We start from the raw sequence: 12,535 nt of genomic DNA, 5'->3' as shown, positions 1-12,535 counted from the left end.
ACTGCGTTTTCTTAAATAGTGTAAGTAGGCTGTTTAGGTTTTTTTATTGGTAACGCCACCTCTGTATGAAAATCACTGGCTGTGCTGTGTGCAGTCTGTGGCTGCTTTGCATTGTTGTAATACTCGCCATTGTAGTGTTAGGCAGCTGGCTGTGAACAGCGCGTAGCGTTGCGCAGTTGGAGGTGAACCGCCAGCAGTGGTGGATGTGGGGAGAGAGATGGCGGAGTTTTGAAATTTGTCATGAACTGCTATATTTATATATGATGATATCAAGGTAAATACATTGTTTGTTCTCTATTAATATTTTTCATTTGCTAACTATCCCTATCAGTAGTTAGTGCCTTCCATAGTTTGAATCTTTTATTTAGCTGGCAGTAGTGGCGCTTGCTGTATTGCAGTAGTGGGAGAAACGAAGATTATTGTGAGGTAAGTGATTTAGTGATTTGTGAAAGGTATAGTTTAATGTTAGTCAGGGCCATTCTTTTGTAGGGATTTTGTGAAAGTCAGATTGCGTTGCGCTAAAAAATATTGTGTGTCAGGTTAAGCACAGTCCTGTAAAATTGTTCAAAAAGGGGACGTTTCATATTGCGACCCTGCCAGGATACCTCACTGGAATCTTCTGATTTTTTTTCTTGTAGTTTGTGTAATTAGTGCAGCTTTTGTTTATTGCCAACGCGTAATTATAGAGAGAATTTCCATTGTAGTTGTAGTTTTTCATTGTTGTACAGTAAAACAGTTGTGGCATGCATGTAGATTTGCACCAAGTATTTCGCAGCTGCAATTAACTAGATATTATTTTCAGTGTTATGTTAATGTGTTCTCTTATTTTTGCTCTTCAAATTCTGTTTTTCTGTGTTGTCGTGTGAAATACTGTGACAATAATGGCGTGTGAAAAACGTAATACTAGGCTCCAAAGTAAACTGCGAAATGACAGTGAAAACGAAAGCAGTGTGTTAGCGCCACCGAGTAATGAATTAACTGATGTTCAAAGTAATAATTTGGTAACTGTGCATAGGGAAATGGAGCGGGCGGCAAACAATGGCGTAGACAGTGAAACAATTAGTGAGCAGGGAAGCATTATCGATCGGTCGGTCGGCAACAGCTCGCCTCAGGAATCCGAAATGATAGGACATAATTTTGCAAATACTGTAGATTCAGGTTTTGCGTCCTCACCGTTTTCTCAATTGAGTCAAGACACATTTTCCGCTTGTCAAAATGTGAATGTTGCCGGTGTAAATTCACTGCCGAAAAGCGTAGAGAAACAGATTCCAGACACTAACACATTATTATTGCAATTAATGCAGCAAATGAAACAAAATCAGAGACAAACACAGCAACAGTTAGACACAATGGAACAACACCAGAGACAAACACAGCAAAAGCTTCAACAGTTAGACACAATGGAACAAAATCTTCAAAAGTTAGACACAGTGGAACAAAATCTTAAAAAGTTAGACACGACACTTGAACAAACACGTGAAGATTTAACTAGTGAGTTACATAACATCGAATCGAAATGTCAAAAAGTCTGTAATGATGTAAAAACACAAATTTGTGAGCATTTTCAACCTATTTTTTCGCGGCATGAAAATGCATTACAGAATCACGAAGCAGCCATAAAAGAACTGCAAACCATTGTTCATGAAAATCATGAGACCTTGTGGGCTAAAATTGACTCAGTTGCATCTACCGATTCGGTTACGCAACTTGCAAAAACTCAGGAAAACTTGAAGGACACAGTAGATTCGATTTCAACACAAATGGACACTCTGAAACTTGGTTCAGAAAAACACACTGAGGAAATGTGTTCACTATCGGAGAAAGTAGCCGAACTTTCGGATCAGTTCACTAACTTATCTACGAAGGTAGATGATAATCTGAACGACACAAAACCGGAAGTCTTTAATGACACAGAAGAGTGCGAACAAATTAGGAAACTGAAACAAAATCTGAATCAAATTAATACGCAACACCAAAGAGAAATCCGGGAAGTACAAGATCAGCTGACACAGGTAATACAAGAATTACATATTTCAGAGGACACTCGCGCTCCAGTACGGGAAGAGGGACTTAGAAATACAGAAAAGACGCAAAATAATAACACAGGGCATTTCGGAAGTTATGAAAGAAACTGGCAATGTGCGACGAATTTTGAGATGGAACGGCCGACACGACCTAACAATGACCGATATGCGACTCGCCGACATGATGATTTTGACTATAAGCTGTTCATTACTACACGTAAATTCAAAACATTTAAGAATTCTGGCAATGAAATTCATCCACAAGCATGGCTCCATCAATTCTCTCATTGTTTTCCTCCCAACTGGTCGTTAGAGCACAGATTAGAATTTATGTGTGGCTACTTAGAGAATGAACCAGCTGAAAGAATGCGATCGGTCATTCACGATTGTCACAGTGAAGGAGGATTTTATCATGCCTTCCTCTCAGCGTATTGGTCTCAAGCTACACAAGACCGAGTAAAACACAGCATCATAATGATGAAACGTTTCGAACAATCTGAATTCTCCAGTCTTGTGAAATATTTTGAAGACATGTTGCACAAGAATCAGTACCTGTCAAACCCATATAGCCCCTCAGAACTCATCCGCATTTGCTTAATCAAATTACCTAAACATTTACGACATATTATTTTGGCAGGACGTTGCAAAGACGACATTGAAGCTTTTCAGGGACTCTTACAAGAATTAGAAATTGACACAGACAGTCGCGGGATGCGAAAACAGGAAAACAGTCACTACAGGTCACATCCGTCACAATTCCGTGACGAAAGAAACAATAACTGGACGCGACAAGGCTATTCTCACAACACAAATCGTGACCAAAAAAGACACCACCCATATGACAACCACTGGCAGAGTAATAGTTACAGAGAAAGATCGCATTTTCGTAGTAATGAATGTGACAGAGACAACCACAGAAACAGACAATATGGTAACCAGAACTATTATTATCAAGGGAGACAGAATAACTTCAGACGCAACAGTTCAGCACGCAGTTACAATTCAGGAAGAAATTCTCCACCACATGACCGACAAGAAAGAAATTATGAAATCTACCGACATGACAACAGACGAGATATTCGTAACGACAGACCTGAATTGCATCAGAACTGGCGGGATTCAAACAGGGCAGGGCCTTCTCGTCAGAGTGCATTTGTAGAAGTTAGGTCTCCTAATCCCAATAACGGCGCGCGCCAACAAAGAGACAGACAATGACTCGCACAGCAGGCAGCCGCATGCGCCCGCTGGCTCCGAAAAAAATAACATAAGACGCTAGCCCTGAGAAAAATTTTAGCATTATTTACCGACGTATACCGCATGATAATTGCATTCAAGTTCAAACTCTGAGTACTAGGAAGAGTAGAGGTTTACACCACATTTCACATGTAAAACCGCTTACTGAGAGATAATCTGTTTTTTAACTTTGTCTTTGCCATATAACTTTTCACTTTACATTGCTAGTAGGCTTTGTCAGACTTAGAATCTGTTAACAAGCAACAATGTTTGAAGTTAAATATCCAGTCAAGAACCATGAGATCTTATTTAAGCAGAAATTACGAATGCATTGTTATAGTGAACAGACGACACAGTGTTATTGTGTGTGTACATTCTTGCTTGTTTGTTGCACGATTACGTAACGACTGTAAGGCTCACATACTTAGAACATTTACCAGTACTGCTAATGAGATTTTAATGCAACATTTTGGTTTACTTGCAAATACATTATGGATTCAAGATGCTTTCTGAGAGATACCAGGTGACACAGTGGTTAGTTTATTTGACAGCTACACGACTATATCACGACGCTACTAATGTGTGACACAATTTACCTTGTTGCTTTTGCGGTGTATCTGTTTTATATATGCACAGTTTTTCTGAATTCTTCTGGAAAGTAAAACATGTTTTAGTAGTAACTTTTGTGGTATAGCAACAATGAGACAGCCTTTTTCGTGGCACAACAATACGTTACTGTACAGTACTTTCTTCATCACAACAATAAGCGTAATAACTACGATATCTATACACAAAGCATTTCACTTTTGTTTATCATGAGGTAAGTACATTGACTTCTGCAGAACTTAGCTTTCGGAGGACGATAACTACGACACTTCCACAGAGATTATGTTGCGACAAGACGCACAGTTTAGCGCTACAGTACACGCATTTGAGTGATTAATCTTATACTTAAGACACTTATTTTTAAAGATTTTTTAATTACAAAGAAAGTTTTCCGTGATACATTTCATTCCATTGCTGTAATCTGTAACACCTGAGGGTATAATTACATTAATCCTCAGGGGGGTACACGCTTACTTTGTCTACCATGTGTGTGGCAACCACAAGGAACCCTAGCTAATATGGTATTTGCTTATACAACTTTACACATTGGTACCATATTTCTGTAACACACAAATTACACAGCTATCTGATCATTTAACTGAGAGATAAACATTTTTTTTTACTACATTAGTGACAGATGTTTACGTAATTACACAGTTGAATAACTTCACACATATGAAATTGCATTTTGTCAGTACTTTGTGAACTGTTCATATTTTTTTGGAACCATTGTGATACTATGAGAACTTTGAATGATGTATTTGGTATGGGATCGTGATTTTTGAAGTGCGTTTGAGGCGGATGACACTTTTGACATGAGCAGAGAATTATTTTAGGTTTTGAAATTATTGGAGGAAGCTACGACGATTTTGAGAGTTGACTGAGGTATTATGATGTTATTTTTACGACGACGATGTGTATTATGCTGTTGAGGTATGTTTATGATGAACAATTTGATGCTATATGTGGAATTTGATTATGCTATGTATTTATTACGATGAAATAGTGAAGTGTCGTCGAAAGATTGATGTGTCGACGAATATGTATATGTGTAATAGGGTAAGGAGTAATGAAAAGGGATTAGGGACTCTGACTTGTGGAAAAGGTTGTTGGAAACCAAGAATCGTACTTCAAGGTTATGAAATGTGTGTAAATGTGTGACTGTATCACAATGCTGACGAATATTTTTTTTGGACACTTATATTTATAGGATTTTGTTTCTACAGATTTGTAACCCAAATTCTTGATCTGTGAAATATATTTATATGGGACTGTCACTGTAGCGGAAACTGGTGTCGTAAATATTTCGGTAAGAAAGTTCAGTGACCACCTGCACGTAATGCGTCGTGGGCACCCAGCTGAGAGGCCAGGTGTGTCAGACGCCTGGAGAAAAAGCCATTATTGCGAGCCCTTTTCAGCGGCACAGGTAGAAAAAAAAAGGGAGGCCATTATCCTCGCTATTGACGTTCCTTTGTAGAAAGCATTGTAAATACGACACGCTAATAATAACTGGGAAACATTCTTACATCTGCACACCTGATTAGGACAAGTGTATATCTATGAGAGTTGAGAGAATGTCTACTAACTTATGAAATGTCACATGACTATTGAATGATATTTTTATGCTTTGGTTTGCGTAATTGCTTATTTCACTTGATATCTGGTTTCCAGCTGTCTTGCAGCATTGGTTTCATAAAATAAAATTAAATGCATTTGCTAATGTGAACACTTTCTGTCAACAGATCTATTAAATAATTACTTTATGATCGACATTCTTCGAAAAATGAGCTCTTGGAATGGAAAGAACAATAAGAAGGGACTAGTAACAGGAACTGCATACATAATTTTCTTTTCAACTACTTGGTAATTTTTTTGGTAGAGTAAGTTATCGTGATGCATCACTCTAGTGTTAAGATGTGACATAGGTATTAGACATGGCCATTTTTAGTGTAATACTTCTTCTGCTTGAACTTTGTCATGTTTAGGTATAAGTTATGCTGTTTGCCAGGCATAGTGCTATTGAATTTTAATTTGTGTTACTCTGCTAAGCCAGATTTATTTTTCTTGTTTGCTGCACATTGCCTTATATTAGTCGTAATATTGCAATTGCTTCACTAATTTCTAAAATGGTGCTTCCTTTGCAAATCTGCACTTTTTTGTCATTGCTGTTTGTGTTAATTGTTCTGTGCTGCTACATTGCCTCGTCCCTTAGTTTAGCATCTGAGCTCAGTAGATTTAAGTTAGCTTAAGAGGGGGTAGACTACATAAGAAACTAGTTGTGATGAATGGAAAGAAATGCATTGAAGGTATATGAAAACGTTTTGGGCCAAAATGAGTATTGTTCAATGATCCGTAATTATTTTGAAAGAAATATGAACAGAGTAGAGAAAGTAGGTATTGATAGGACTTTTTGGAAATAATGAGGAACGAAGGGAGATCTCCGAGAAGTAAAGAAAGTTTTGTTTGCAAAATACTGCAGTAAAAGAAACCCTGTCCTTTCCTTGTGTTATCCCACTATGTGTTTGTGTACCCTTGTGTATTTGTTTTCTTCCTGTCTCTGTGTACTGTTTCATAGAACTTTTTTCTCTTCTAATACTCAGCTACATGAACTATGATGAGGAATACTGTTATCCTCAAATATAATTTGCATTGATAATATGTTATTTACTTTGTAAAGATGTTTAGACATTATTTATTCTGGTTTGTTGCTCACATGTGAAGGTGATGTTTCAAAAGTTCTTCTGATCTTTATGTGTTTACTTATGTCATAATTCCTGTAACACTGATGTATATGTTTATTTCTATTCTATTGTAAAACCTGTACTACAAATGTTATCTGTATTGTTATGTTCTTTAATGATGTATTTTGTACCTTTGTAATTGTATTCTTCTGTTATAAAATCGTAATTGACACCAGGTCATCAAATTAAGTAACTTGTAAGTTACATTTCACTGCACACGTTTCTGTTGGTCATAGTATATGGACAATATGTGAGAAGTAGGGACTGTTAGTGTTTGCACGTGTGTTAATAATTCAGCAAGGGACTGGTTAACAGCATTGCTGGTTCTAAGAACAATTCCAAAAACTTTGTGAGTGCACAAGTGGTGGTTATGGACTTGCTATATTATCCGCAAGACTCTTCAATGGTGATTGTGCACCTGCACAGTCACAACAGAAGGCTGCTGGCCATCTCTACAAGGACTGCAGTGGGTCTGCACCTCTGGTGGCGCACCAGTACCATTATCTCTACACAGACTACAGTGGGTCTGCGTCTTTGCTGACTCACCAGTACCATTATCTCTACAAGGACTACAGTGGGTCTGCGTCTTTGCTGACTCACCAGTACCATTATTTCTACAAGGACTGCAGTGGGTCTGCACCTCTGGTGGCCCACCAGTACCGTAATCTCTACCAAGACTACAGTGGGTCTGCTCTGTGATGACCTACCTACCAATACTCTTCAAAACTTCGACTGACTCTGCGGTGGGTTTACTCTGTTGTGGCCCATTACTTGTCTGCATTTCAAGAGTCAGCACTGTCTTTCCGTTGGAAGGACACGACTTCTTCAAGACTGCATGGAAATCCACTACTTCTGTGTGCAATTTCTTTTACTAATGAGACTTTGTGAAAAAAAACTGTAATTACTATTATGATGAATGATCAGAACTATCTTTATGGACTGTGAGAAAATTTTAGCTTTTGACCAACATTGTATCAATAAGTGTGTGCATATGATATCTTTGTTATTGTAATTATGAAAAATTTCTTCAAATCTGTATTGGCCACTGTCCAACACAATTTGTAAAATTTTTTGTGGGGAGCTATTTAAGTAGACTGTTTAGGTTTTTTTATTGGTAACGCCACCTCTGTATGAAAATCACTGGCTGTGCTGTGTGCAGTCTGTGGCTGCTTTGCATTGTTGTAATACTCGCCATTGTAGTGTTAGGCAGCTGGCTGTGAACAGTAAGTAGGCTGTTTAGGTTTTTTTATTGGTAACGCCACCTCTGTATGAAAATCACTGGCTGTGCTGTGTGCAGTCTGTGGCTGCTTTGCATTGTTGTAATACTCGCCATTGTAGTGTTAGGCAGCTGGCTGTGAACAGCGCGTAGCGTTGTGCAGTTGGAGGTGAGCCGCCAGCAGTGGTGGATGTGGGGAGAGAGATGGCGGAGTTTTGAAATTTGTCATGAACTGCTATATTTATATATGATGATATCAAGGTAAATACATTGTTTGTTCTCTATTAATATTTTTCATTTGCTAACTATCCCTATCAGTAGTTAGTGCCTTCCATAGTTTGAATCTTTTATTTAGCTGGCAGTAGTGGCGCTTGCTGTATTGCAGTAGTGGGAGAAACGAAGATTATTGTGAGGTAAGTGATTTAGTGATTTGTGAAAGGTATAGTTTAATGTTAGTCAGGGCCATTCTTTTGTAGGGATTTTGTGAAAGTCAGATTGCGTTGCGCTAAAAATATTGTGTGTCAGGTTAAGCACAGTCCTGTAAAATTGTTCAAAAAGGGGACGTTTCAATAGGAACCCCCATTTTTATTCCATATTCGTGTAGTGCATAAAGAAATTTGAATGTTTTAGTTGGACCACTTTTTTCGCTTTGTGGTAGGTGTCCCTGTAATAGTCACAAATGTGTAAGTACGTGGTATCACGTAACATTCCGCCAGTGCGGACGGTATTTGCTTCGTGATACATTACCCGTGTTAAAACGGACCGTTTACCGATTGCGGAAAAGGTCGATATCATGTTTATGTATGGCTATTGTGATCTAAACGCGATGGCGATGTGCTTCCAACATGATGGATGTCCGGCACATAGCTCGCGTGCGGTTGAAGCGGTATTGAATAGCACATTTCATGACAGGTGGATTGGTCATCGAAGCACCATACCATGTCCCGCACGTTCACCGGATCTGACGTCCCCGGATTTCTTTCTGTGGGGAACGTTGAAGGATATTTGATATCGTGATCCACCGACAACGCCTCATAAGATTCGTCCGCGCATTGTCAATGTATGTGCGAACATTACGGAAGGCGAACTACTCGCTGTTGAGAGGAATGTCGTTACACGTATTGGCAAATGCATTGAGGTTGACGGACATCAATTTGAGCATTATTGCATTAATTTGGTATTTACAGGTAATCACGCTGTAACAGCATGCGTTCTCAGAAATGATAAGTTCACAAAGGCACATGTATAACATTGGAACAACCGAAATAAAATGTTCAAACGTACCTACGTTCTGTAATGTAAAAAACCTACCTGTTACCAACTGATCGTCTAAAATTGTGAGCCATATGTTTGTGACTATTACAGCGCCATCTATCACAAAGCGAAAAAAGTGGTCCAACTGCCGGCCGGTGTGGCTGTGCCGTTCTAGGCGCTTCAGTCTGGAACCGCGTGACCGCTACGGTCGCAGGTTCGAATCCTGCCTCATGCATGGATGTGTGAGATGTCCTTAGGTTAGTTAGGTTTAAGTAATTCTAAGTTCTAGGGGACTGATGACCACAGATGTTAAGTCCCATAGTGCTCAGAGCCACTTTGAGTGCTCCAACTAAAACAGTCATATTTCCTTACGTACTACACGAATATGTAATAAAAATGAGGGTTTCTATTTTAAAAAATGCAATTGATATCCGTTAGACCTATGGCAGCGCCATCTAGCGGGCCAACCATAGCGTCATCTGGTTTCCCCCTTCAAGTTAGACGAGTTTCGTTCTTTGTAGTTTGACGCTTATTTCGTGAGATATTTGACCCGGTCACGATCAATGGACCACTATATACATATATATATATATATATATATATATATATATATATATATATATATATATATATATATATATTCGCTGTGGTAGATGCCGGTCTCATTACATTTTTCGTATCTGTATGAAAATTATCCTCCTGCACCTTGTAATGTCGAAAGCACATCCGACAAGTAATCATATATCACTCTGCTGCCTCATATATTTCCAGAATGAAACAAAATTTGAAAAATGCAATTGGCCCGGGATGCACCTATGTCAGGGGCTCACACAATGGGAAGGAACGCACAATCGATAAACCTACACAAACACCACGTTCAGCACGAAGATATGCTGCTCGCGTGCTGTAAATCATTATATTAATGAATACAGTTATTTTATGCCTTTATTTATCGATGTTTGATTTGGGCTTTCCAATCCTGTCCTTCGTCCTTGAGACCTGTACCTGGAGATAGAAGCTCCCAGCTGCAAAGCAGTGTTGAGTACCTTACGCTCTTGCGGGTATAAGGGATTTCGCAAATCATGACAGGCACACATTTTCAGGAAAAATTTATGCGGTTGGTTGTTTACTTATCGATAGTTCTAATACTTATTGCGATAATAAAAATTAGTAAACAGCCAAGTAATATGGGAAATTCGATAAAAGTTCTCGCAAATACACGCGTTTTTTCATTGTATACCCTTCAAACGTAATACAGAGTGATTCACTAAATGTATTTGCCTCCGTAAGTTACGAAGTAATAGGCGACGGAAATATTTATTGCAGTAGTTCACCATAAGAAAGGTTACACTGTCTGCGGAGCTATGAACATAGTTTATTGTGTTATTATCCAAAGAGTTATAGCAAAAAGATACATTTTTAAATGGTACAATAGTTGTTTCTATCATGCACTGTAATTAGTAACACCAGCTATGTATACATCAATTTAAATTACATTCCTATCACTTTTAGTTTGGGAGCTACAACCCTTCAAAGTTTCGGGGGCAGATACCACTCACGCTGCGCATTAGGCAATGCGCCTTCTAAATGTGGTGCGGCCGAGTTGTAATGTCGCCGGTGTCACAGAGCGTGAAGCTTCCTCGATGCGCTGTTAGACTGCCGACTGTCGCCGCACACGGCCGTATACCCGACAGTTCGAGCCACACAAAGAAACGGGGCTCAGTACACCACAGTTACTGACATCGGATGAAGATGGTATACATGAACAACGAGTACGTTGTCATGTTGCTGATGCTCGGCGAGTGCCGACACGATGCCACTGAAGCAGCCATGGGCGTACGCCGTGAGATATCCTAGGCGAAGAGCTCCGGCAGCCATTATGTTCTTACGTGCCGAACAACGACTTCGGAAAGCAGGCAGCTTGGTAATGTGCCGCAGTAACAGACGAAGAACTGCAAGGAGTGAGGAGACCGGGTTGCTTCTTTTAGTTGCAGTACACCACGATCCTCATGTCAGCTTACGAGTCGTTGCTGCAGTCGCGGGTGTCGGTCTCACATCTGTGTGGCGTATAGTACATGGCCACAGCTTTCACCCGTACTTCCTGTCACTGACCCAGGAGCTGCATGGGAACGATTTCCGTGCGAGAGTTACATTCTGTGAATGGGTCATGCGTAATTTCACGCTGGAGTCTTTGCAAGGTGTTTTGTCCTCTGATGAGTCCACGTTCACAAATTATGGTGCTGTGAATCGCCATAACTCGCATTACTGGGCCGCAGAAATTCCTCGGTGGGTACGACCTGTCAACCGTCAACGTAGGTTGTCTATTAGATGTGGTGTAGAATCCTTGGGGGTGAAATCATCGGTCCACATTACTTGCCCGGTACACTGACAGGTGAGTCATATCGCGCGGCCGGCCGTAATGGCCGTGCGGGTCTAGGCGCTACAGTCTGGAGCCGCGTGACCGCTACGGTCGCAGGTTCGAATCCTGCCTCTGGCATGGATGTGTGTGATGTCCTTAGATTAGTTAGGTTTAAGTAGTTCTAAGTTCTAGGGGACTGATGACCTAAGATGTTAAGTCCTATAGTGCTCAGAGCCATTTGAAGCCATATCGCGCGTTTATAGTCGATAGTTTGGGTGGTCTCCTTGAATATGTGTGTCCCACACATGAGAGTCCATATGTGGATGCAGCACGATGGTCACCCAGCTCATTCTGTGGGCGATGTTGTGGAAGAACTAAACAACAGGTTTGGAAGAAGTTGTTTGGGGGTGCGTGCAATGGTCCTCATTCATGGCCCGTAAGATCACCAGATTTAACACCATTAGATTTATTTTTGTGGGAATATCTAAAGGATCGTGTTTATGTCACTGAGCCAACACCCGCAGATGATCTAAAACGGCGCATCGAGGACGCATGACGCATGTTGCTCTGTGACACCGGCGATGTTGCGTCTCGTGCGCAGAACCTGTAGAATTCACGTTGCATTTTGCATTCAGAAACATGGACACACATTTGAACATCTCATTTAAATAAACGTCCCACCGCCGAACATCCATTAGCTACCACACAGCCATGTATTATGTACAGCGTGTGGTATCTTCCACTGAAACTTTGAAAGGTTGTATCTCCCAAACTAAAAGTTATAGGAATGCAATTTAAATTGATGTATACACAGCTGGTGTTACTGATTCCAGTGCATGATAGAAACAAATATTGTTCCATTTAAAAATTGTATCTTTTTGCTGTAACTCTTTGGATAATATCACAATAAACTGTGTTCATAGCTCCGCAGATAGTGTAGCGTTTCTTATGGTGACCTACCGCAATAAATATTTCCGTCGCCTATTGCTTTGTAACTTACAGAGGCAAACGCATTTAGTGAAACACCCTGTATATATGGAATAAGATGACCAGTGTTGAAAAAAATATAAATTTAAAAAAAAAGTAGGATTTGATTCAGCGA

Source organism: Schistocerca nitens, chromosome 6 (assembly GCF_023898315.1).
Source record: "Schistocerca nitens isolate TAMUIC-IGC-003100 chromosome 6, iqSchNite1.1, whole genome shotgun sequence".
Classification (NCBI taxonomy): Eukaryota; Metazoa; Arthropoda; class Insecta; order Orthoptera; family Acrididae; genus Schistocerca; species Schistocerca nitens.
Note: the sequence above shows the minus strand (reverse complement) of the source record.